Source organism: Neolamprologus multifasciatus, chromosome 4, assembly GCF_963576455.1.
Source record: "Neolamprologus multifasciatus chromosome 4, fNeoMul1.2, whole genome shotgun sequence".
In the NCBI taxonomy this organism is placed as follows: domain Eukaryota; kingdom Metazoa; phylum Chordata; class Actinopteri; order Cichliformes; family Cichlidae; genus Neolamprologus; species Neolamprologus multifasciatus.
In genome coordinates, this window is record NC_140442.1 from 30,710,497 (window position 1) to 30,737,062 (window position 26,566).

Sequence of the window (26,566 nt, forward strand, 5' to 3'; positions counted from 1 at the left end):
GGCTCCAGAGTGAAATCTGTAAACAATATTCATGGCTCCCAGAAGATAAATTCTTTAGTGATACTAAAATTCATTTTTACTTGCAAGCTGACATTTTGGGTGTTTTACGAAATATTTTGACTGCACTGAAAGAACTGGTATAAAATTATGGCACATGCTTCCATCCAAGCCTATCCAAGACGAGCCCAGCTGACACTCGGTGAGAGGCAGAGGTGGGTAGAGCCCATCAAAGAGCTGACATAGAGAGACAGGCAACCAGTCACCTGGACAATTTTCAATCAACTAATTATTGGAAATTCACCTACTTTAAATTTAGCACCACAGTCATCCCAAACCAGGAGACATATCAGCCCAGGATGAACTTTTTTTTTCCTTACCATTGACTGAGACACTGGAATTTGCCTCATATCTCATTTGTAAGTTTGATTTTCACTCTGTCTTTATTCAGGTTTAGGCACCAAATCGTCTTAGAACAAGTAGCTATTCTGAAAAAGACGGAACTACAGTGTTTTCTCGGATATGAGGGTAATTAATTACTTAGTTACTTAGTTACTTTTTAAAAACACGTTTACAACCTGAATAGGTGATAAAGTGATAGATCTTTCAGCCCAATTCTACTTTTTCTACATAATCATCATACAAAATGTAATCAAATGGAAAAGTCTCTTTTTAAAACTTGTTTTATTAGTTTTAATCTTTTAACTTTATGCATCAAGCAAAAATTTAATTATCTGCAACATTCTCTGACTGGAAGAAATTAGTTTAACATTTAAACCTATTTTCTGCACATTCCAGCACATAAAATAAAATATTTTTTGTGTTTACACTCAGTCTTTCAAATAGATGCAAGTAAAACACAGCAGAAAATAAATAAAGTCAAAGACTAGCGGTCCTGTTGCTCTATTTTCACCTGTAAAGCAGGAGTGGGGTAGGCGGAGGTTTACCCTGGTGCAGGTGTGCAGCGGTCAGTGGAAGAATCCGCGAGTTTCTCTGTGAGTTTCCCATTACGTCGTAGCTACTCGGTGCTCGTTTGGAAGTTTAGGGGTTTTTTCGCTGTAAAAAGAAGTTTTCTTCCCACGCACAACGGACACTAATGTTTTTGTCACTTTTTATGGAATCAAACTCAAAGTAAGGTCAGTACTTCCACGCTTTAAACGCTGCACGCTCATACTCTCTCTGCACTCGATATATGATCCATTGTTGATCTGCACACAGCTGTTGTCACGAACGTCGCACTCGCTTACGTCACTGTCATGAGACATTCTCGCAAAAAATCACGGTTTTAGTAACGCAGTAACGCAGCGTTCCTACGGGAAAGTAACGGTAATCTAATTACCTTTTTTGCAATAGTAATCCCTTACTTTACTCGTTACCTGAAAAAAGTAATCAGATTACGCGTTACTGCCCATCTCTGGTGCAGAGTTCGATCTATGTAAAGAATAAGGCGTAGCTTCAAGGCCTTCTCCTGTTGTGGGGGGAAATTTCTCTGTTTGGGCAAAGAAACTAGATTGTTTAGACGTTTATGGGAAAATGTCCATTGAACTGACTTCATCCAGTCACTCGACTTCACTAAACATCTTCAAAATGAGTTCATGGACTCAAGTAGTGATCGTGAATAGAGTGAAGAGTGAAGTTTATAGTTTAGGGAGGGTCTGCCCTGTGATTGAAAACTTGCTGCCCTATGAACCTCAGTTTCTCCGTCACATCCATCCTTGATTGTCAGGTCTGATTACTGTCTTGGTGTTACACCAAAATTCTCACCTCGAGGCTTCACAACATGACAGTGGCTGTGTCCATCATTTATAATGGAATCTATATATTTATATGAACATTTATTTAACACAGGTTGTGTCAAAAGAATCATCTGATTTCAATATGCTAGAGTTCAGTGTGTCCCCCCGGATGCACGGCACATGGCCATATGATAGTCAAACTGTCTGAAATTCACATATTTTCCCATCACCTATCCTTCCTCCCTGTTTCCTCCTTCCTTTCTCCCTCAATCCTTACTCACCCTGAAGGTTTTTTTAAGGCTGGAGTCTTCTCTATGGTGCCACTTTCGTGTTTGGTAGTACATCCAAAAGCACATGAATATTCATGGCTAATCCATTCTGCACCCTCCACCCCAGAACCACCACCGCCGCCCCCCACCCCCACTCGGCCCTGCAGTTGAAGGCAACACTTGGTAGTGGCACATGGTGAGACAGCTGTTGCGAACCAAGCCTGGCATCTGTGCAGCGGGAGAGTACGAGGAAGCGAGAGACCGAGGGGAGCGCGCATTCAAAAGACACGGTTAGAATCAGATAACGAAGGCAGAGATGAAGAGAGGGAGGAGGCTTTTATATAGAGTATGGTATGGAACGGGCAGTGGTTGGAGGCATCTGGGTAAAGGAGAGCCAGACAGACAGAAGGAGCAGGGCGGTGACAGGGTCATCTGGGTGAAAAGGAAGGGGACAAGCCAGACGGATAGAAATGGGCACTGATGGGAGGCGTCTGGGGACAGAGCGAGAGAGACAGACAGATTGAAAGAAGATGGAGAGAAAACGGGATAGAAAGTAAGACAGAAGGAGAAATCTGAACACAGGAGGCCGAACATAGAAGGAGACAGCACTGGAAGCACAAGGATGACATGAGGATGACTCAAAGAAAAAATAATAATAAGATTGAGGTCATCTAAATCCCGTAACAGGAATCCCTGATAACAGATACAGTTGATGCATGCCAAATGTTATCAGTTGTGAAGTATTAGGTTGTTTTATTACTTTTCCTCCTAAATCATGCTGTAAACAAAGTCCTGCTTCTGCAACACCAGACTTGGCTTTATATTTGTATTGAACTGAGTGCCAGTTTACCATCATTTATACTGCAGAGCAGTCCAGTGGAGCAGTGACACAATGAGACCACGGACCGCAGAAGAAGTTTCCCCTTTAACTCGTGTTTTACGTTGTGGAAGTGTGTTTTAACCAAAACCACCCCCTACCCTCCCCCTACCCAAACTCAACCACATAATTTAATGCCCAAACCTAACCAAACATAACCACGTCCTTTTTCATGGTTTGTGACTCTGCAGGAAGAATATAGTCGAACACAAAAGTAAAGAAAGGAATCAAAGTTGTCCCAGAATCAGACTCCTGCTGTCTCCTTGTCTTTCCTGTCGGGGTATGCGTGACTGTAACGGGGAAATGAGAAAACACAATATGAATTTCTACACACAGACCAAATTATATAAGTGCCTGACAAGTAACCAAAGACTGTATGTAAAAGATGGAACCAGCTATTGTTGCATGAGCCACTGAATATTTAAGCCATCATGCTCTTAGTGTTGTGAAGCTTCCCTTTAACTCTGTCACTCGTCTCCACCCGCTTCACCCTCCCTGTACTCTTTTGTCCCCCTCTCTGGTGAACTCTTTAGATGGTCAAAGTCAGGTATTTAAACTAAACTAACTTCAAAATTGATCCTCTTAATTTCACAGCTTGATAAAGTTGTTTTACCTCGAACTGCATCTCCAAAATAAAACCAGCAATTCAATCAGGAGCAAATTTACAAAAAAAGGCTTCTTATGAAATAAGATTCATGCAGTAAATTTCCTAAAATAGTAAATACACCCCCCCCCCCCCCCCCACACACACACACAAACCTGTGCAGTGGACCCATGCTGTGTGCACCACAAAGCTGAGTTGCTGTATGTCCACAGTCGGAGGAAATGCTCCTTTGCCAGCCCGTGCCCCTCTCTCTGCCCCCTGTAACCCCTCCACCCCTCCTCCCTGCTTTCCACCTCCTGCATCCCTGCATGGGGCCCCAATGCTGGCTGCCATCCCTCCCTGTCTCCCCCCCCGACCACCACCGCCACCACCCCCACTCCCACCCAGGCAGAGGGCCTAGCTCTGCCCTACATAGCAGTGAGCGCAGCAGGCTGGCGCTTAGAGGAACCCTCGGGTTTACAAACTGTGTCAGGCCTCGAGACGGCTCTGTGATCAACACCAACCGCCACATGAGAGGAAATAATAAAGCTACTGCTACCAAGAGATCGGTGTGATTGATGTTGTCAATATGTGAACGTCTGGAATAAATTAGCTCTGTGATATGATCCAAAATGGGGATGTTTGTGCCGCAAAAAAAGACAGCTGAAGGTCAAAAGTGCAGAAGACGGCAAGTGCTTTTTACGACCAATGATGATGACGTTTCTTTACAGTTAACCGAGAGTTCAGTGAAATAAAAAGCTGCTTATAAAAGTGACAGGATCTGAGCGTAAACGAGAGCAATGCTAACGCCAAACGCAGGGACCACTGGATAGAAAATAGCACTGCTCGCATGAAAAAAAGGAATGCTATTTGTGTTGCCTCAAAAGTGTATCATGGCCTTAATAACATTCAGAATTATTTCCTCCGGTGGGAAAGAAACAGGTTTTAATTAAAACTCTCATCCTTTGGGATAAGCCCCAGATATCTTTGATGGAGTCAATCACCCAAATGATCTTGTGATTAGAATATAAGAAGACGAACTAAGTATGTTTAGTGGAAGTAGCGCTGTGACTTTATAGCCTGAAGTACACGCCATCATCACATCGTTCAGGTTCATGCAAATTTACACGTGTGCCTTTCAGATGAAAGCGTCACAGAGTCAGCAGGGATGCTAAACTTGTCTTAACTGCTAAAAGTAGACCACTGCCTGGCTTTACACTCGCAGGATTTCCTGTTGGCCTTCAATGCACATATAACAAGTGACTGAGCACAGTCTCTTCGGAGGTGTGAAAGCATGCAGCGTGCACAGTATGTAGAGTAAAATGCCACATTCTGCAGCAGTGGGACATTTGATCCGAAACGGTGCAAACGAGAGAATGAAATGAAAAAAACAGCAGAGAAGCAGACAGACTGATCGATACAGAATGAGGGAGAGACAGGGAGCATCCGTCCTACCATCCACCATGACCTGGCAGGGAAGTCATAGCACAGCTGCCACCTGAGCCCGGGGTCACTCTGCCTCTCCCACGCCATTCCACACTCTGCCACGCTGCGTCTCCCACGCCAGACTCCTCTTCCTGGGACTGATGATAAATATATAAATATGGAAAACACACTCAGTGAGGGGAAAAGCACGGATAGAGTCACCAATCAGGAGCTATCTGTTACCACGATGCTGCTTGCGGTGTGAGTGATAGAGAGAGTGTGTATGTGTGGGTATATACAGTATGTATGCTCTAGTGTGTGTGTGTGTGTGTGTGTGTGTGTGTGTGTGTTTGGAGGGACACAGACACAGAAATGCCACGGAGACCCTCTCCAAGCAACTGTGCCTCTCGCTTCATTGGTCCAACTGCTCCTGCTGCCATGTTCAGACTTACTGAGCCTCCAACTCTGCTACAAATACTGAGGTGCACATTCATATCTATGGCCTCACACATGAGGGGTATGATCATATTTCAGCAGTATTCGTATACATGCAAATACACACACACACACATATATATATATGGAGAGAAAAGGAGTATTTATGACACACATCGTCAGTAAAAACAACAGTTTCTATGTGCTGTGCTCTGTGCTGATACACATGTTCCAAGAGGCTGTGGGCCAAGCTCAGATGTCTGAGCCAGGTTACTGAGGGGCTTCTATTGGACACTCAACGTGGCAGGTCAAAACTGAAAGCAATGCTTTTTATGTTGAACATTTTTATTAGTTTTTAATGTTTTTTCCATGTCGAACGCTCACGTATATCAGTGAAACCTGTATCAGAATTATTTTTTCTCAACAGTGCAATTTTTTTCTTTCTCTTCTTTTGGTTTGTTGTGGCATAAATCATGCAGAGTGCAGCTCAAACTGCTGGACAATAAAAACAGGAGAATACAAACAGAGTAGAATAAGAAAATCAATATACAATGTAAAAAGAGAAACAAAGAAGGCAAAACTGTAAAATAATGATAAAACAAAGGACATTAAGTATCCTTTGACTAGAGAACGGCCCACCAGGTATTATAGGAAAAGCCATAAAGCCTTTGAATAATCTGTCGATTATGTCGCCTAATCGACATAATCGACTTTAATTTATTGCCAGGGTAAAAACAAATGCACAGAAACCAAGTATTTTTCTACAGTAATTAAATAGATTCAACATCTTTCTTCAACAGAATTGCAGACTGCACAGATGGCACCTCCTCAAAGGAAAAAGCACTATAGCTTACTACGGTATTAGACTTAATATTTACTATATACAATAATGAATTTTTATACATTTTACGTCAGATAACCACTTTGGTTGTAAGATTCGGTTGTATTTATTAAAACCTAGAAATTTTAAATGAGAATAAGAAAGAAAAGTATATCTTTGTGCCCCCCTCGCCCTGTTAATGCCCTACCTGGCCCCCTGGTAAACCTTTGCTAGACCCGCCCCTGCACAGTTACCAGCTGTCAGCCACATAAAAAAGGATCCTGGTGTTATTTGTCTCTCAGAAACAGTTCATAACTTCAACTCATTCATGTCACCTAAAAGGTAAACCTGTTTCTCCATCACCTGTTCAGCTCTGATGATTCAGTAAATGGTAAATGGACTGGTTCTTATATAGCGCTTTTCTACTCATCTGAGCACTCAAAGCGCTTTACACAACTTGTGCATTCACCCATTCAGACCCATTCGCACAAGCACATCTTTCTAAGTGCTTTTATAGCTAACATTCACACACATTCATACTCTGATGGATGCATCGGAGAGCAATTTGGGGTTAGTATCTTGCCCAAGGATATTTGGCATGCAGACTAGGGGAAGCCAGGAATCGAACCACCAACCTTCCGATCAGTAGATGACCTGCTCTACCACCTGAGCTACAGCCACCCCAGTAAGGACATCTCCTGGTTTCATCTTCATGTTTCCCTCTCACCACATATCCAAACCCACATCATGACCAGCAGCTTTACAGCTGTGGCTCCAGCAAACATCAGCTGATACTAGAAATTAATATTAAATAAATTCTAACAACAGCTGATCAAGCTTAAACGTGCTGCTGTTGTTTAGCGCGACATCTGCTGGTTTCCTCTTTCTGGCGCAAAGTGGGCGATCAACAAACAAGAGAGACGATCAGCTGATCATTGATCAGTTTCATGAGTGAAGTAGCAACAGGAGATGGAGAGGAGAGACCGAGAGAAGAAGAGGCAGCTGTGCAGCGTAAAGACACAGAATAACTCCAGCTTTGTGCCTTTTTTAAGATTTTTGCTGAAGTTCGGGACAAATTGCGTTCCTTTACACCTAAATACGGAACTTTAAAGTTCGACCTCATCGGCTAATTGGTCCAGCCCAGAGTCGATCATGACCAATTAGCCAATCCACCACCTTTTATTGTTTATACCGTTACAAAAAAACTAAACAAATGCCCGGTATGCCCGATGGCCAGTCCAGCTATGCTTTAAAGCAATAAGTAGGAGTGATAACAATGAACGATATAAAAGCAACACAAAGACACGCCTGATAGATGACTTTTGAGGTTTTGTTTGAAGCTGTCTTCTGAGTCAGATGCTCTAATCTCTTCTGGGAGGCTAATTCACAGGCCAGTGATGGAGAATGCAGCGTCTCTGTCCCATCTGATAAACCTATCTGTCAGAAGCTAGTCCATGAAGAGACTGCTTAAAAAGCACAAAATGAAATATTACATTTTGATGTATTGTCTTCATTCAGATGACATGGTCAGGGGCAGAGGCAAGGAGTAGCTTTGAAGGGCCATGACCTTGACTCGGGTACACTAAAAGCAGTGTCACTGAGCCACTGCAGGTACAGTGTTGAGTAGCAGGGGAAAAACTGAAATGAAGCTAAGGCGAATGAATGAGATTTACTGAGGGAAAATAAACAAACCAGACTCAGCTGATTCTATCGTGCAGGCCTCTATTTATTTTTTTTGCTGTTAATGATTTTTTAAAAATGTGGGATACGGGGGCATGAACTTTTCTGGCTTCTGAAGTGGTGGGTGCTTAAAAAAGCCGAAGAACCATCATAATAAAGTCTGGAAACCCGCTTGGCCACAAGACATAACCAATGTTGACGCCTATTGGAGAGCTACACTACAATAAAGAATTAGGGCCACAGAAAAAAAAGTATATTAAAATCATGACTTTTTTGTTTTGTTTTGTTCTTTCTTTCTTTTCTTGTTCTTTCTCTCAGAATTATGGATACTGAGATCAATGAAATGATTAGAAAAACTGTAGCTTCTAACTTACTAGGCAAGAAAAATGTAGACTTTACATGGTAGGAAGAAAATGTAGACTTTATGAAAAGGAAGAAAATGTAGACTTTACAAGGTAGAGAAGAAAATGTAGACTTTACAAGGTCGGGAAGAAAATGTAGACTTTACATGGTAGGAAGAAAATGTAGACTTTATGAAAAGGAAGAAAATGTAGACTTTACAAGGTAGAGAAGAAAATGTAGACTTTACAAGGTCGGGAAGAAAATGTAAACTTTATGAAAGGGAAGAAAATGTAGACTTTACAAGGTCAGGAAGAAAATGTAGACTTTACAAGGTAGAGAAGAAAATGTAGACTTTACAAGGTAGAGAAGAAAATGTAGACTTTACAAGGTCGGGAAGAAAATGTAGACTTTACAAGGTAGAGAAGAAAATGTAGACTTTATGAAAGGGAAGAAAATGTAGACTTTACAAGGTCAGGAAGAAAATGTAGACTTTACAAGGTAGAGAAGAAAATGTAGACTTTACAAGGTAGAGAAGAAAATGTAGACTTTACAAGGTCGGGAAGAAAATGTAGACTTTTTACAAGGTAGAGAAGAAAATGTAGACTTTACAAGGTAGGGAAGAAAAATGTAGAATTTACAAGGTAGAGAAGAAAATGTAGACTTTTTACAAGGTAGAGAAGAAAATGTAGACTTTACAAGGCCGGGAAGAAAATGTAGATTTTACAAGGTAGAGAAGAAAATGTAGACTTTACAAGGTAGAGAAGAAAATGTAGACTTTACAAGGTCGGGAAGAAAATGTAGACTTTACAAGGTAGAGAAGAAAATGTAGACTTTACAAGGTCGGGAAGAAAATGTAGACTTTTTACAAGGTAGAGAAGAAAATGTAGACTTTACAAGGTAGGGAAGAAAAATGTAGAATTTACAAGGTAGAGAAGAAAATGTAGACTTTTTACAAGGTAGAGAAGAAAATGTAGACTTTACAAGGCCGGGAAGAAAATGTAGATTTTACAAGGTAGAGAAGAAAATGTAGATTTTACAAGGTAGAGAAGAAAATGTAGACTTTACAAGGTAGAGAAGAAAATGTAGACTTTACAAGGCCGGGAAGAAAATGTAGATTTTACAAGGTAGAGAAGAAAATGTAGATTTTACAAGGTAGAGAAGAAAATGTAGACTTTACAAGGTAGAGAAGAAAATGTAGATTTTACAAGGTAGAGAAGAAAATGTAGATTTTACAAGGTAGAGAAGAAAATGTAGACTTTACAAGGTAGAGAAGAAAATGTAGACTTTACAAGGTAGAGAAGAAAATGTAGACTTTTTACAAGGTCAGGAAGAAAATGTAGACTTCATGAAACGGAAGAAAATGTAGACTTTACAAGGTGGTGCTGGTGACGATGGGGGGGGGGGGGGCAGTACTTTTCCATTAAACTTGTTTTGCATCAGTTCCGTTTTGAACAACTGGAATAGACTACAAGTCATCTTTAGTAGTGCCGCCTGCACTGAAAATGTAACTGTTTTCTCCCCGCCTGATACGAAAGCAAAACCCCCTCCACCAAATCAGCACCGTTCACATCACCAAACCCCAGTGTTTCTCTTCTCCTCGCAGTGTGCACGCAAAACCAGAGGGAAATCTGTTGCTGATGAACAGAACAAAAACAAACGAAAGTCATTTTCGTCTGTGGTATAAACAGTTAGTCATTTCACATGAGGATGGCATTATTGTAGATTTGATTTAGTCATGCCTGTTATAGAAAATAAAAAGCAACGTCTGAGAGTGAAGTGGGGTTTGGCCCCTTTTTGTTTGAGTTGAGTGCTCAATCCAATGGAACGGCGGATTTTATCTGACGCATTGGATCTATTTGATCAATGCGCCTGTCTCAGTGCGTCTGCTCACCAGCTCAGGATGCTGCTTGTGTTTATCTGTCTGTCTGTCACCACTGTCTCTCTCTACCTGTCTGCTGTAGACAGCACAGACCTGTATGTTTATGCATGGGTTCATTAACATGGCACTGACAGCGTGTGAAGGAGAAACGCCATCACTACCGCATGTGTTCCCAAATGATGGGAGTGCTGCTATGCTTCTTTATGTTTTACATGTGTAGTGGGTGACTGCAGTGAAAGAATATTGGTGTGTGTGTGTGTGGTGAAATTACAAGCAATTACAGGGCCAGTTATGGTGTGATAGCCTGCTTGACGGTCCGCGCTTGGCAAGAATCCCCATTTTAAGGGAATTTAAAAGCACTAGAAGCGGCTCTAATGTAACCTCCTCCTCCATCCATTGCTAGCTTTCAGTCATGATTCAGTCCCATTTTTAATCTCGCCAGGCCTCAGCGGGGCCTAAAAGCACAGGGGCTGGGCGCACTGCCTAGATGACCCCCGGTAATATTGAAATGGATGGAGAGAACCCCACTCACAGTCCAGGCCAGTGTGCGAGTGGTTCTTAATTTTTCCATCAGAGGCGCTTCACCTGATACATTTATGCCAGCACAGGAGTCCTCCACCCTCTCCGGAGCCTTTTTGGTCCACTGCTCCCTCTCCAGAAAGGCCGGCGTTATGCAACTGCACCAGATCCCCCCCACCTCCCTCCCGCCCTGCGCGCTGGGCCCTGCAGGTCACTCTGAGTAGCCACTGATCATTTCAAGCGAAGTGCTCCACTCAGAAAAGTTCTGCTCGACAAAACCACTCACCTCTGTGCGCACTGGCTCCAGCTGAACAGATTTGGTGCTTGTCATTAATGTTCTAATGAAGTTATGAGGCCTTCCAGAGTCACAGTCCGCTGTGAATTTGATCATTTTTCCACTCAAGGCAAAACGTAAGCTTGAGAGACAGGATACTCTAAAATAAAACAAACTTTTCCCTCTCCTCTGCGCTCTCTCTCACACACAAACACAGAAGCACACACATTTACACACTCCCATCGTAATTTGTCTGCCCACTGGTTTCACTTATTAAGTTTCAAAAGGTTTCTGGGCAACATGGTTTGAGAAAGGGGGGCAAAACGGAGAGAACCATGGCATTTTTTTGGCACACCGCTCTGCCCGTCTTGCCCAGAACGAGGAGGTTACCATGGCATCAGTGGGCACCCTCATAAAGCAGACCATTGTTGGTGTGTGTGCGTGTCTGTGTGTGTGTGCATGTGTGTGAGTGTGTCCGCCACATTGAGTTGCATGGCAACAACCTCTGGGCACCACCAGCCCCAGCAAGAAGCTCAAATCTTGCAGGGGGCAGTGCCAGCCTGCAACACGAACAGCAGCCTTCCTCTGTCCTTTCCGTCGGGTTCGTTCGGATTTCTTCTCTCTACCTGCTATTTATCTGTCTCACGTTTCCACACGAGGAACACACACACAGTCTCCCACAAAGCCTGTAAGTCTGTCAGCGCGCTGCAAAGTAAGTGAAAGATCCCATAATTGTTACTTAGATCATGATTTATCATCCCTAAACACAAAAGAAACATGTTGTCAGAGGTTAGCAAATCACCAGTGATCTGCAGCCTGTTTTTCTTCTGCGCAGTGGTGCGAGTGGATTTTTCATTAAAGCTAGGAAATTGCTCAGAAACATGCACAGCATGCTTAAAAAATGGCGACCACTAATCTAAAATAACCGGAGGGCGAGAAAAAATAAACAAGAAAGGTTTAATTTTCTTGTCTTTTTCTTAAAAAAACAAACAAAATCCGATCCATTAGCTGATACACAGTATAATGCAGGTTTGTTTGTAATTGTTTTAGTTCCAAATAGCCCAAAACACTGAGTTACTATGTGTGAAAATCTGGACACAATTTGTGGTTCCCCTGAAAAAAAAAAGAAAAGAAGCGAGAGGAGAAAGGAAAGGAGCTATTTTCAGCTTATAAAAGGTTTGGTTGGGGTTGAAAGGCACGGGTGACAACAACCTCTGACAGGTGTGCACTCACTTAGCTCACTGCAACTTTTGTCTTGCAGTTGGAGGCGGAATGGCTGCAGAGTTGTGAGCTGCAGATTAAGTGCAGAATAAAGCCGAGAGAGTCTGAAGTGGGGTGTGGGTCCTCTGGCACCACCTACTGGTGACTTTGGAGAACTACATTAACACTAATGCCACTTTTGTCTTGTTTGGCTTTGCAGTCACCCAGGTCATGGTAATCTTTCAAGCCCTTGAGCTTAATGCCACTAATGTTCTTTTTTAAATTTTCCAAAACAGATTCATACATGATCAAAATGATTCAGTGTAACATGTGTGTTTATGTTAAGAAATGATGAAGTCGCTCTGACCTCATGTGACTACTTAAGGCTGAATGGGGAATAATGCATATTTATTCACAACTACTTCCAGCATTTATGTATTTTCACTAACTCTCACCAGATGCAAACAGCTGCGTGTTCCTGCGCGATCACAGCATTAACAGACGCAGTCTCAGGTGATGCTGACAATCCAGTTTCTCTGTTTGTATTTTGTTCTTCTTTTTTCCTGAGACACAATGTCATGTAACCAAAGTGTACAATCTAATGTGAATGATCGCGCTTTATCTCAACAAATCTATTTCTTGGCACCTATGAGCTGATTTTTGGTTTCAGTGCATTATTTTTCTAATTTTTCTAATTTTATTTTCCATGCAACCACGTAGCTCGCAAGTGTGGCGTTAATAAAAAAGCATATTGTGCTGCGCAGCAACGCAGGGATCGGATCAGCAGTTTGACTGAACAAAGAAACATAAACAAAAATAAAGGTTCCTGTTGTGCTTCCAGGTAAGGGAACTGTATTTATTTTAGAGGCAGTTAAACAACAAAGCTATCCGTCAACTGCTACATAATAACTCAACTGTATGCTTTTGACTTTTTTACTGTTAGTAGAATTGAGATTCTACTTCCATGTTAAAATTGCAATACTGCAGTGTACAAATACACAGGGAATTATGAAAATTAATAATTATTTTGATTAAACCAAAATCTATACAGCTGTTTTTTGGTAGAAATATTTACAGTAGTTATGTATTTATTTATTATATGTTGTATTATTATCTTAATCTGTGAAGTAACTATTATCTCAAAGTGAAAAAAATCTAAACATATAGTAAGTATAGCAAATATAGGTAAGTACAGTAAGAGGCACAATAAAAGTCTTTTGTGCTTCAGTGTTGGTGAAATGCTGAAATTATGAATAGACGTTGCTTCCCCCTGTGCAAATATGATTGTTCAGGAGACCCATCAACATTAAAATGAATGAAAAAATAGAGAAACATTTAATATGGAACTTGATGCGAAAGGGTGAACACATTACAGAAGCAAAGCAAACAGAGTCAGGAGGTGTTTTACTCCTAAAGGCTCCATCTGGCAGCATCTTTTTCAGGCCTCCTGAAAACAGAGACGTAGAAAAAAATAAAAGCAAAAATTGCTCCTCGTAATCCAATGTCCTTATTTGTCTTCTTTAAAAAATCCTTGCAGTTGAAGTGGCTTTTTGTGCAGATATGCTACAAATTAAGTATTACTGGGAAAAACGACTGCATTAAAGTCTGTGTGATGGGAACAGGCAGTTTGAAGGAACGTGCTTTAAAGTGCTGCAAGTTCATTTTTGCGCAGCACAACTACAAACCGAAGGGGGGAAGCAGACATGTTGAATTCGAAGCTATAGCGACTGCTTTGGCTCTGATGTAGCTGATTGGCTGCAAACAGGCTGAAAACACCAGAACGCTCTCGAGAAGGAGAGTGACCTAAGAGGGTTCAAACTAATCGCAATTTATATATGCAGCCACCTGGAACAGAGTTCCTCACTTGCCAAATACATGCCATATTTGGCCGGGGCGAGCTCGGCTGCTCTGAGTGCCTATGTGCATACATGTGTGTGTGTGTTGTCAGGTCTGTTACTGTGGTGCTCGTTTTGGTCCTGTGCTGTTGTGCAGCATTAATGCTTTAAATGAGACTCTCTCCTGTTCTGAATGCGCCCTCTGTTTGTTTACAAGGCCCGAGTGAGACAGAGTGGAAGGATTTTTGAGAGAGTTTTTGTATCTCCTCCTGTTCAGAGGGGAGGGGGGCATCCTATTATGAGTGAAAAGCTAAAGGGAGGGCACGGTCACAAAGGGTTAAAACCAGAGAGTCTTTTTTTTTGGCATAATATGCAGAATTGGCTTTTTTTTGGTTTTAAAGACATGTGGAAAACGGCTCCAAACAGATTTTAGTGTAAGACAGGTGCCAGCTCTGCCATCTGCTTTCACTTTTACCTCCCTCTCTGTCTGCTCACAGCCGATCACCTCCTCTCTCTCTCTGCAATCCCAATTCATCTATCTCTCCTTTTCTCTCTCTCTTTTTCCCCTTCTTTCCACCAATCGGATGAGTTTGACACCCTCCCAATCATGCGCTGGCACACCTACAGCTACCTGGAAGAAATGAAGAATCGAGGAGAAATGGAATTGAATGGACGTCTGTTAACTTCACGTGGGATCTGTTTGAAAAATATCAAAAGCTTCGTGCTGCATATGTACACTTGAGATTTATTGAGCATTATATATATTGCAAAATGCACATATATATTGTGCATTTTGTGAAACCTGATGGAGGAGGTGTGGGTGTGCCTGTGGAGGGCTGGTGAAAAAGGTGCATTTGGCTTTATTATGAATTCATTACACCCCCGTGTTGTTGTTGAATGTAACAGTGCACTTTTAAATCTTTCTTATAATTATGTTTATTGAGATATCAAGGGTGGGAGTTATCAGCAGGCTAAAGAGAATAAATTAAATGCTTATAGCATAAAATTTATGATTCAGGCCTTTCTCTCCACACCTTGATAGTTTGGTGCAGCCTCTAACTGCACGGGCTCATGCAGACTTCTCTCCCCACAGGACAGACTCTGTTTGAACTGAGATGTTTGATCTGAGAAAACAAAAAAAGCAACGTCTTTCTACGATTGACTAGCAAACCTTTGGCATAGTGAAATCACACTCACCCTTTTCCCTGTCAATCCTAATCTGAAGACAATGTGGAAAAGTAAACTCACTGAAATCCACGCAGCCCTGATTCAATAACACAAATGTTTATTTGGAGCTTGTCTTGTGTGACGCTCAGCTCTCTGGACTTTTTTTATTTTTTATTTTTATGTGGAGAAAAAGCAGTCCAGCAGCAAAGCACAGTTTAGTGTTATTTATTAGCTCCACTGTTCTAAAAGTACGTTGCTTAAAGTGGATCCATTATTATCACCATTATACGACAGATGCAAATTGGCTGAAGGGTCACTTGCGCATTTATTTAATTATTCCCGTGCTTTTGTCATGTTCTTGTCGTGTCCTCGTCGTTCTGTCCGCTGGTTCAAAGTACTCAGGTGATTTTTCCGGGGTGCCAAAGCAGGTAATAAAATAAAATAGATGACCAACTTTTGTCGACTGTTGTAAACAGAATTTTAAAGACACAAACACGAAACAAAATCCTAAAAAATTAGCTGACATGGGGGACGCAACTTTTATTTAATTACCCCCCAAAGCTTGCATTGTTAGACCTGTGTGTGAGTGTATGAGCAGGCTTTGTGTCGTGGCTGCCTGTAGGAAAACAAAGACACCAGCTGATGTTCGGTGATACAGAGCTGCTCCTGCGTTGTGCTGTAAGCGTGTTTGTCAAACTCATGTGAACCCTCATTCACTGACTGACCTCTGGGAAAAAAAAGAATATAATAATTTTAGCATGAGCGCATTGCTTTGTTGGAAAAGACGCAATTTCTTATGAAAAATATCAGCTTTAATGGCCAACTAGGATGACTTATGAAAATACATAAAAGTGAAAACACATTGTTGGCTCCTCTCGCCGCAGCTTCCCCGGGAGAAAAGAGGCCAAGCCTCATTTAAAGTGCGGCGCCTGAGCCGTGTCGCTCGGTTCAGAAATGTGGGGCTTTAACCTGGTGGTTTCTTCCTGGAATGAGGCCGCTACTAATGAGCCCATTAGGACAAAGGTGAGTTCTTAATGAACTGAAAGAAAAGTAAACAAGCCAGGTGACAAATTGCAAGTCGCCTAGACGGGGAGTCTGTGCACAAATGCAAAGTCGCTCACAAGGAAACCGGTGACTGTTAATGCTGTAAAGAGTTGTTGAGGCTTTTTTTTGTTTGTGGGACTCTTACAGCACGCAGGTGCTCTTTTCAAAGGCAGCCCTCTCCGCCAGACACTTCTTGGCCCGTGTTGAATGTTGGGCTCCCAGGGTGTTTGTTTGGGTTCTGTTTTGTATGCCTAGTGTCTATGCCTGCTTGATACCTATTTCTCTTTTCTTCTCTTATTTAAGTGCACATTTTCCCCCAGAACGCTTGTAAGGCTTTACAAAACTTATAGCCTGCTCACAAAAAGACTTTTTTTCTCTCCTTTCACGAAAAGGAAAGAAGGTCTCGCCAAGCCTTGTAAAGCCATGTAGTGGTGCAGAAATAATGCATGCTGCGCACAACTCATTATCATAAATCTCATGATAACACATCGTTGCTTAATGTGCTATCCTCCACAACCTTTGGAGTTAAGATCTCAATTAAAACTAGGTGTTCAGTTTCACACCACATCGAGATCCTGCCTGCGAATTTGGCCCTGAACCTTCCACCGTGTGTGTGTGTGTGTGTGTGTGTGTGTGTGTGTGCGTGTGGATTCATCAGTGTGTCAGATGGAGCCCGTTGTGCCAGGCAGCCGGGCAGCAGCGGTGCCACTCTGTGTGGTCAGGGCACAGTGTGTCCTCTCAGCTGCTGTTTCGAATTCACAACTAACTTGACAGCAGCATCCTCGCTCATTCACTGCAGCAGATGGTGGCGAGCTTTGCTGTTTGCGTGTGCGCGTGTTTGCCCAATTCTTTTGGAGAGGCAGCTGTGGGGAGGCGATGCTTTGCCCGCTGCTGTGTCCAGCTTCATGCGCAGGCAACAAAGATGAGGAAGCTGAAACCGAACTGAAATAAAACTCTGGAATAGGAAAGAATTAGAGAGAGCGTGCGTCCAGTCAAGGCTCCCTTATCGCTCCCGATCATCCAGAGAGGCTGCGGCTGGTTTCATCTGAGAGTAATCCTTGAGATTATATCCCAGCATGGTGGACAATGAGCATATTGTTTTGATCTTGTTGCTGTAATCCAGCTCAGCACCCTATGCAATAAACAGCAACGCTCTCTGCAGAGCTGCAGCTGAATAATAGACTGTCCAGTCTTAGGACGCCATTCATCTCTATGTCTGAAAATAACTCCAAACTAAATTACAGAGCAGCGTCCACCGTGATATCTGGGAAATGAAGAGCAAACATCTCTCTTTCTTATCTGGTCATTTTATTTTTTGTTTTTGGTTCAGGAACAACCAGACATATCAAAAGGACACAGCATGCTACATCCATTTGAATGTCTTGTAGTCTAATACGAATATGATTTCAATTTTGGTCATAACCTCAAGTGCACAGCGAGGCGATAGATTGAAATTGGGGATGGGGGGTGAAGCCATCTGTTTTGCAGTAGAATCAGAGAGACAGAAGAAGGAATCTGGAGGAGCCGAGGCTCATAAAGAAACAGCAGACTCAGGCCAAATTGTCAGGCAGTTAGTAGATGAGATGTCATGCTAGCCAGACATGCTAGACAGGCGGGCGGCGTTGCCTGAGGAGGAATCCTACTATTTAATGTGCCTCAGCAACCCAGCTGATTCACCACTACACCATCCCGTCTAATAGGTTTTGTTCTGGTGAATCACTCCAGGTTTCCTTAATGGAAAAGCCAAACATACTGCTCTAACATTGGGTGACAAGGGCACCTTGGGTTTGCAGATGTTCACGCAGATGACAGATGGCGTCGGCGCAGCTAAGGGAGCAACGGGAATGATGTCTGCGCCAGGCTGGTGCCACGCTCACCCCTCCTCCCTCTTACGCTCCCCCTCTGCACTACAGAGTCCCCATCCCAAAAACAAATCTCCCCCAAAATGATGGGAGTGCAGAGTGTGTCTGTCTGAAAGTGAATATTCAAATGTAGTGACTCAGCAGCCTGCGGTCAGGGTTGATGCCGCCACGGCGTGTTTCCCACGCATCTTTGTGTTCCCGGTTAAACCAAGTGGCAGCTCAGACCTTTCACCTTCACAGAAGAGCATCAGAGGTCAGACTGGTTACTTTCATGCTTTGCATCCTCTGGACAGTTTACAACGACTGCAACGAAAATCATTCTCTTATTCACTTCTTAAATGTAGGCTTGTAGCAGGATAACTTTGGCAGGTCAGTCAAGACCATTTTTACTTGACGGTTTACTTGAGATCTCAGATAAACTATAAAACATGACATACAATGTCACAAAAATGTAGAAGCAGTTTGTGAAAAACGAAGTACACCCTCACTGTTTCCATGGCAATTAAGAATCAGCTAGATGTTGGTAATCAAAAGCACTTCATTTACTGATCATCAGCAAGTGTGGGCGGCTCCATAAAAACTGGTTTGCTGGTTCGGAGAAATTCAAGTGTGTGTTGACGCACTTGAATTTAGAAAGGGCTAAAAAGGACGTCCATCGATCTACAGTGAAAAAGATTACTCGCATATTCATGACATTCAGGTTGTTGCCAAAATTCCCAGGAGTGGGGTTTCCAGTGTTAATTTACTCACTGAGGTAAAGGACGCTGAGTTATGCACTGTAATTCAGATCCAGACAGACATTTGTTGCAATAAACAGTGTTTATCTCCTACAGCAAACTAGCCAATTAAGCTAGCTTAAAAATGTGTAGCTAGGAAATGTTTAAGCTAGCTAACTAGGTAGCTATTAAATGTTCGGACGATAGCCACATGCATGATACTGTGATCAAGTTATATAAAGTCAACATCCTATCCAGACGATGATCTATACAGAAAAATAATTATCCGAACATATTCGATAGTAATAAATAAGAAAAAGGGATGAGAACAGCGTGGCCTACTGAGCTTATCTTGATGTTTCACAGCATCTAAGGAATCATTCTTGTTCCCAGGCTCCAGTCTTCCCTCAGTTCTACCCCCGGGATGGGGAAGTCTTATGATCCAAGAGCTTTGGGCTGTTGTGCTATGGTTAACTCACCGCAAATAAAATTAAATGATGAAAATCATTTGTTTTCTTGCTTTTATACAACAGAAACAATATCATATAACACATCATATTGTTACAATGCAGTATCCTGCTGGGAAACTTTGGGTCCTGGAATTCATCTGGATATCACTTTAACACATACCACACTCAACGTTGTTGCAAATGACACTCCCAGTGCACCCCAACAAAGAAGAAGAGCACAACAGCCAAAGGGGGGTTGGCCTTGCCTCTGAGCTTCACAGATCCCAATCCGATCATCTACAGCCGGTGCCAGAACAAGCCTGATCCATGGAGGCCCCGTTCTGCACCCTGCAAGACTCAAAGGAATTGCTCCCACTGACTGAGTACCAGACGCTATCCTGGCAGGTCGGATCTGTTTTTACAGCAGGATTTGCACAATATTAAGCAGGCGGTTTTGAATACAAGACCCTGAAACATGCGACCATGGGAAGGAAAATACCCTCCCAATCAGCAACGGGCCTCTCAGAAAAAAAAGGCCACGTAATAATGTCTCATCACTCTTTGTTTTATAATATTTACAGTAATGTCCGTGCCATGTGCACTATTTTAAGCTTAGAATCCACCAATGCAATGCAGTGTGCATGAATGTCTCAGTCCTATTGGAAAATGACATTAGCAAGACATGCTACGTCTTTGCAGGTCAAAGTGATTAAACTTTTTGTTAAACTCTTTATATTAATGTTAAAAGGCAGAAAAAATGTCTCCTCAACAACGCTTCGTCATGTCGACAAATCAAAAGCAGGGTTGGCCTTTGCTACTTCGTCCTGTGAATGCTCAGTTTGTTCTCTCTTTGCTAACTGAAGCAGAATCGTCCGACAGCGTGTCTGGAAAATAAAACTCGAGGATAGTAAAAGTTTTTGTCAGTGCTATTTCTAGCTGCTCTTCCAGCAGTTACCATTCTCGTAATTTGGCAGCATTTTCAGCATCTCAGGGAGGAGATTTCATAGAAATCACTGACATTTTAGCACAATGCCAGCTGGAGCACAAACAGTGATAGCTGTGTTGACCAAGTGTTAGCAGTATCGCTTAGAGTCGACCGTATCAGCGGACAATGCTTCGTGATTAGATCATTTAGTGCCAGTGTGCAGAACGAGGCATTCGGCAGCACTTTTGTGTCAGACAAGAGCAACAATACTGCTGTATTAGTATAATGTGGAATAATCTCTCATTTCGGGTTCAATTGTGGTCTATCATTAAGAAGAGGAATTTGAGTTAAATGTGGGCTTTTTCTTGCAGACAGATTACGAGGCTTGGAACGGCGGGAAGCCTCGCAGAAGGCTGAGAGCAGGTAGAGCTCATAATTAGCTCCATTCATCTTCACTGGACCCAGGCACTGTTTTATGAAGGTGCATCTGAGTGCGGGCCCACATTTGATGAATCTCCCCTTAAATTAGCAGCCACCGGTGGATCGAGAGCCTCCATCACTCCGTATGCTCCCATTCATCATCTCATTAGGACCCTGGGCTGGGCTGTAAATGCCCGAGGACTCCCAAAGAGAAAGGAGAAACTATGAGCTCCATCATAGCTAAACATTTCGGGGATGTTATCATTGCTGTTTACAAATCTGTCAAATCGTGCATTTTTGTGTGCGTTTTTTATAAACTGCAATCTGTTCAACTCCCGAGGCCATTTCATGATTTGTGGGGGGGAAAAAAAATCTTAATGTATCATGGGCGGAGAGTGGCGCAGTTGTTTACTACCGCGGGAATCTGGTGCCATTACAGCCCGAGAACAAATGCCAAATCCTTATGTAAACCCAGTCTGTGTGTATGTTTATAGGCTTCTCCTCAGGTATTTACGTGAGCGCGTGTGATATAAAGGTTTGTGACGCAAGGTAATTTGGTTACAATGTTACGGCCATTGTGATCCATGGCAGTCCGAGGAGCCCCGGCACGCCGTTTGTACTGCACTCTTTGCAGCAAAGTGAGCAGAAATAAAAGGTCCCCAGTGGTCTGGCTGCTCCGCTCCCCCTCTTTTCTGGTTCCTCTGTCACCCCTCTTTTGCCCAGGTGGGATGAATCTTTCAGAAAGCCACAGGAACACCCCCTCCCTGCGTTTTTTCCACAGACTCGGCGAGGATGCGAGCAGGGGCACCGAACAGCCCCTGGCCCTCTTCAAAACCCCCTGCCTTGCCCCCAAACACACCACAAACTAGAACTCCATGTGGTACATCCATTACCATAAAATACTCTGCTGCTCCCCTCGCTATCCTCCTCTGCCCTCCGCACTCCCATCAGCCCTTACACCTCCCCCTAAAAACTCCACAGCCACAGTCGCTGTCGTAAGAACGCTTACGCTGGCAGTTTTGAATTGGGCCAAGTCCAAGTTTAACATTAGTGGGGTGGGGGGCGGTTAGGGGGTTTTAAAAGCAGCATGCAGAGAGAGCTGCAAGAGGGATCACAGCCATGACTTAAGCTCTGTTTAAGAAAAAATAAGCATCTGCATGCTTTGTAGTGAGTGCGATGGTTTTGGAGACCAAGTTTAGGATTCAGTAATGCCATACAGATGTGCGCTCACATGCTGGAGGAGAAAGCTTAAGTTGTCTATGGGCAATTTATGTCCCTGCTGCCAAGGACAACATTAGTTACCTTAGGATTATTAATTTCTGTATGATGTTCCCGTGGAGAGCTGCAATTCATCACCAGCACTGTGGGGACTCGCCTTACCAATCAGGACCCCCCTCCCTCAGCTTCTTTTTTCTTCTCCTACTCTGCGAATATTGCCAGAGTTTGCCGTCATTACCAGGAAATGGAGATATTTTAAGGCTCAGCTCTCTTTTATTTGGATTTTGTCCTCATCTCTTGTTCTGCGGAGATGCTGATGAATCAAATTCTTGGTGCCAAAATCCTGAGTAAAATCCTGTCATTGTTTAATGCCAACAAAAGAGCGGTTCATTTAGTCTCCGTTTATTACGATTTCGTCTTTGTGTCAACACGTAGACGCGCAGGCTTGGGAGATTCACAGGAAAGACAAAACCCGGTGTTGGCTCTTTCTGAGCGGGAAAAAAGTGCATCATGTGGGAATTTGGGGGCAAATGTTTAAGCACCTTTAAAATAATAGAAAAGTGTGAATATCAAAGGAAAAAGTGTTTATTGCAACTGCAAGCTTTCCATCTATATGAACAGACGTTATTAATAAAGTTACCAAATTCTGGTCCTGTGGTGAATTTCATCATTTAAAGGGGTACACCTACATTTATCACACAAATCTGTTCATTTAAAATCAGGTCCAAATTAGGTGCCAACGATCAGAACTTTCTTTCCTACATGTGCTGCAGTATGTAAAAGTCTCAGAGAATGATCAGTTTATCAGAGCATCTGCAGGTAATCGTGAAATTGCTCATGTTAACATGTATGTGAGCTTGCCCTTCACTGGAAGTAAAGCCTTTGCTGACACAATATTGGAGCAAACCTGCTTTATAGCAGAGAAAATGTGAGCTAAGCCTCTGAGAATAATGTGCAACAACTGAAAAGCATGGCACTGGAAATGTTCTGGTTTAGGATTGCATCGCAGGTGCGCATTAACATAAACAGCACTGTGGTCACACGATGTCAGTGCTGTGAACTGAATAAAAAAGCAAACATACAGGTTATAACAATCACTGCTGTTCTTAACGTGCAGGCATTGCAATTTTTTGTGGTAGGCTGTAACAGAACAAAGGCCAGGCCTGCGCCGCACGAAATAACATCACTGGACCAAGAGTGTGTCATTTTACGTTTTAATGTCTGCTGTCTCGACCCCTCGCTCACCCTCGCCTTTCCTCGCCGGCTCAGCTTGCATTTCAGGCGGCAGGAAAGCACGGACGTAAAACTACGAAGGAGGGAGAAGAGGGATCGGATTCAACTAAGAAATCTGCACGTCATATCAAACTGTGCTTCAAGTTACTGTGTGGCCACCAGTGTTGGTCAAGTTACTTGAAAAAAGTAATCAGTAATTAATTACTGATTACTTTCCCAAAAAAGTAATCCCGTTACTTTACTGATTACTTATTTTCAAAAATAATTAATTACTTAGTTACTTAGTTACTTTAAACACGATTTACATCCTGAATAGGTGATAAAGTGATAGATCTTTCAGCCCAATTCTACTTTTTCTGCATCATCATACAAAATGTAATCAAATGGAAAAGTCTCTTTTTAAAACTTGTTTTATTAGTTTTAATCTTTTAACTTTATGCATCAAGCAAACATTTAATTATCTGCAACATTCTCTGACTGGAAGAAATTAGTTTAACATTTAAACCTATTTTCTGCACATTCCAGCACATAAAATAAAATATTTTGTGTGTTTACACTCAGTCTTTCAAATAGATGCAAGTAAAACACAGCAGAAAATAAATAAAGTCAAAGACTAGCGGTCCTGTTGCTCTATTTTCACCTGTAAAGCAGGAGTGGGGTAGGCGGAGGTTTACCCTGGTGCAGGTGTGCCGCGGTCAGTGGAAGAATCCGCGAGTTTCTCTGTGAGTTTCCCATTACGTCGTAGCTACTCGGTGCTTGTTTGGAAGTTTAGGGGTTTTTTCGCTGTAAAAAGAAGTTTTCTTCCCACGCACAACGGACACTAATGTTTTTGTCACTTTTTATGGAATCAAACTCAAAGTAAGGTCAGTACTTCCACGCTTTAAACGCTGCACGCTCATACTCTCTCTGCACTCGATATATGATCCATTGTTGATCTGCACACAGCTGTTGTCACGAACGTCGCACTCGCTTACGTCACTGTCATGAGACATTCTCGCAAAAAAAATCACTGTTTTAGTAACGCAGTAACGCAGCGTTCCTATGGGAAAGTAATCCCTTTTTGCAATAGTAATCCCTTACTTTACGCGTTACTTGAAAAAAGTAATCAGATTACGCGTTACTGCCCATCTCTGGTGGCCACCTGTTCTAAAGCTGAAGTTAAACCCAAAGTGGACCTTTAAACAGGATAATGATGATGGCATGATGGGTCCTCGTTCTGAACCTTTAAATTGCTGTTTCACATTTTTCGGGTGTATTAGTGCATCACTGTAGTAGTGATGGTTCGGATCTGGTTTTAAATGCCTGTTAGCACAAAGAAAATCCATCAGTAATTACTGGTTAAGTAAATCACATGTGGGAACCGAGTAATGTGATCCACTTTTTTGTGCAGCTTATTAGGAAGTTCAGAAAAACACAATTGCTTCTTGGTATCCTGCTAAGAAAACCCAACCACAGCTGCACAGAGGCACCACTTATAAAATCATAAACTCGAATAACTGGATTAAATGAGTGAAGTGAAGTAAGGTCACTAAAACCAGAGTTCCTCTAAGTTAACTGCAGACTTTGTAGACATATTAAAGCGTTTAGCTAAGTGTCCCACTAAGTTCTTTCCTTCATTTTATGCTTCCCCTGCTTTTCTGTGATGCTGCGACTTTAGAGTGAGAGGATCGAAAAGCAAGGCCCAGTGGAAGATGTATAAGGATTATTCTACCCTGTGAATAACCCGCTGATGTGTGAGTGATCATATGTGCTAACCCTATCTCTGATCCTAACCTGGACTTCGGGAGAGCAGCAGACATTGTTAGGAACAGACAAACAAACACCAGCATCCCAAATATCTAGATTATTAGATTATATAAGACTAACTGTGATAACATTTTTATTTTTGTATGTAATGTTTTACATAGTTTAACAGCATCATTCTCACATCATAAAATATATAAAATGCTTTTTATTTACTCTGAAATTTCTCCACATCAGACAACATAAGCTTGGTTATTTTGTCAGCGTCCATCTATTTTTGTGAGCATAAAGGTCTTTAGTTTAGTTAAGGGCACCATGCACTGACAAAATAGATGTAGGGTTTTGTATGATGTGTCCATCATTATCTCAAACTTAGATCATTTATTTAGCTTATAAAACAGTTGGAAAACAGCCACTGAGCTATAGTTGAACTTCAGGGATGCAGCAGGACCTTGCAGCACTTTGTGCTACTGAAGACTAAACACAAACGCGCTGCTCAACAGAAACTAAATGCATCTATTGCTGAGCTAATAATGCAGGTGAGCGTGTTTTATATAAGTTCCCCAAACATGCATTAGCACACAGCCATCCCTCCTACTCACATCCTCACTCAAAAATAGAACCATCCCCTTATCGTCTAACTGCTAACAAGCCTATTTGCCTGTGACTGACGTTGATGTGATCCCTAAAGCCTCGAGCTTGGCACCAGATTGCTCCTAAGCCAAATTAAGCCTCTGTCATGCCCACCCCCACCTTCAGTCTAGTGCTACCCCTGCCATGGGAACCCTAAATCTTTAATGACGACGGAGAGCTCTGCGCGCTCCCACGATACAAAAGCGATGACATCTGTCTCTGTAAGTGCCGCACTCCAGAGCAACCCCATTTGTTCTATCCTCGCTTCTTGAAAATAAATCAAATATAAAAGTTGCAGGAGGGCGGAGGCTGCTAAAAGAGGAAAGAGGAGGTGGAGTTAAGGGGGTTAAAACAAAGATCCTTTCTTTCGGCGGTTTATTCCCCTGCCCCAGAAGTCCCAACATGTTCAAAGAAGGTGTTAAAAACGTTTCAGCTTCCCTTCTTGCACCGGAGCTCTGGCAGCAGCCCACCTGCTTACAACTGTTTCCAAGTCAACGGGGACCACACACCTCTAAATATAAATCTGTAAGAGTCAATGTAACTTCAAAAGGCTTTGAACTCTTTGACCTTTAGTCACCCACTACCACTGAATCTAAGTGAAGTTATTTATTATGAAATATCAGAAGCAAATCATGCCAACCAGAAGGAGAAAGCATCATCTACAGAGAGATAAAGAATTGGGATTAAGGAAAAAAGAACACATAAAGGAAGCTTTGGGCCAGCACATGCTGTCAAACCAGCGTGGCACGCATTCTCTAAACTCTGCTGATGGGATGAACACTATATTTTGAAATTACATTCACTCTTTTGTTCAGGAAGGTTAAAAACTGGTGACTTGACTTTTAGATCCTTTTCATGCTCATCAAACCGATCTGTGACTGCTTGTGCTCCATGGATGGGGTCATTGTCATCCTGAAAGACACTGCTCCCATTAGGAAAGAATAGTGTCATTATATGATATGAAGGTGATCAGAAGCAGAGAAGAGTCACTGCAACTAGATGTGGGCGGATCCAAATATCGATAGCATTGATACCAACGCTAGTGTTGGTATGAGAACCAATCATATTTCAAATGTGATTCAAATCAAATCACATTTGAATCATATCTGTTATTAACCTCTGTCTCTCTTCCACAGCATGTCTTTATCCTGTCTTCCTTCTCTCACCCCAACCAATCACAGCAGATGGCCCCGCCCCTCCCTGAGCCTGGTTCTGCTGGAGGTTTCTTCCTGTTAAAAGGGAGTTTTTCCTTCCCACTGTCGCCAAAGTGCTGCTCATAGGGGGT

The 26,566-nt window shown here is 42.4% G+C and overlaps 1 long non-coding RNA gene across 1 annotated transcript in view; it reads left to right on the forward strand.

Annotated features, from left to right (window-relative positions):
• The window catches only part of LOC146520819 (uncharacterized), a 447,384-nt gene that overhangs the window by 65,594 nt on the left and 355,224 nt on the right, over positions 1-26,566 (forward strand). The window lies entirely within an intron of this gene.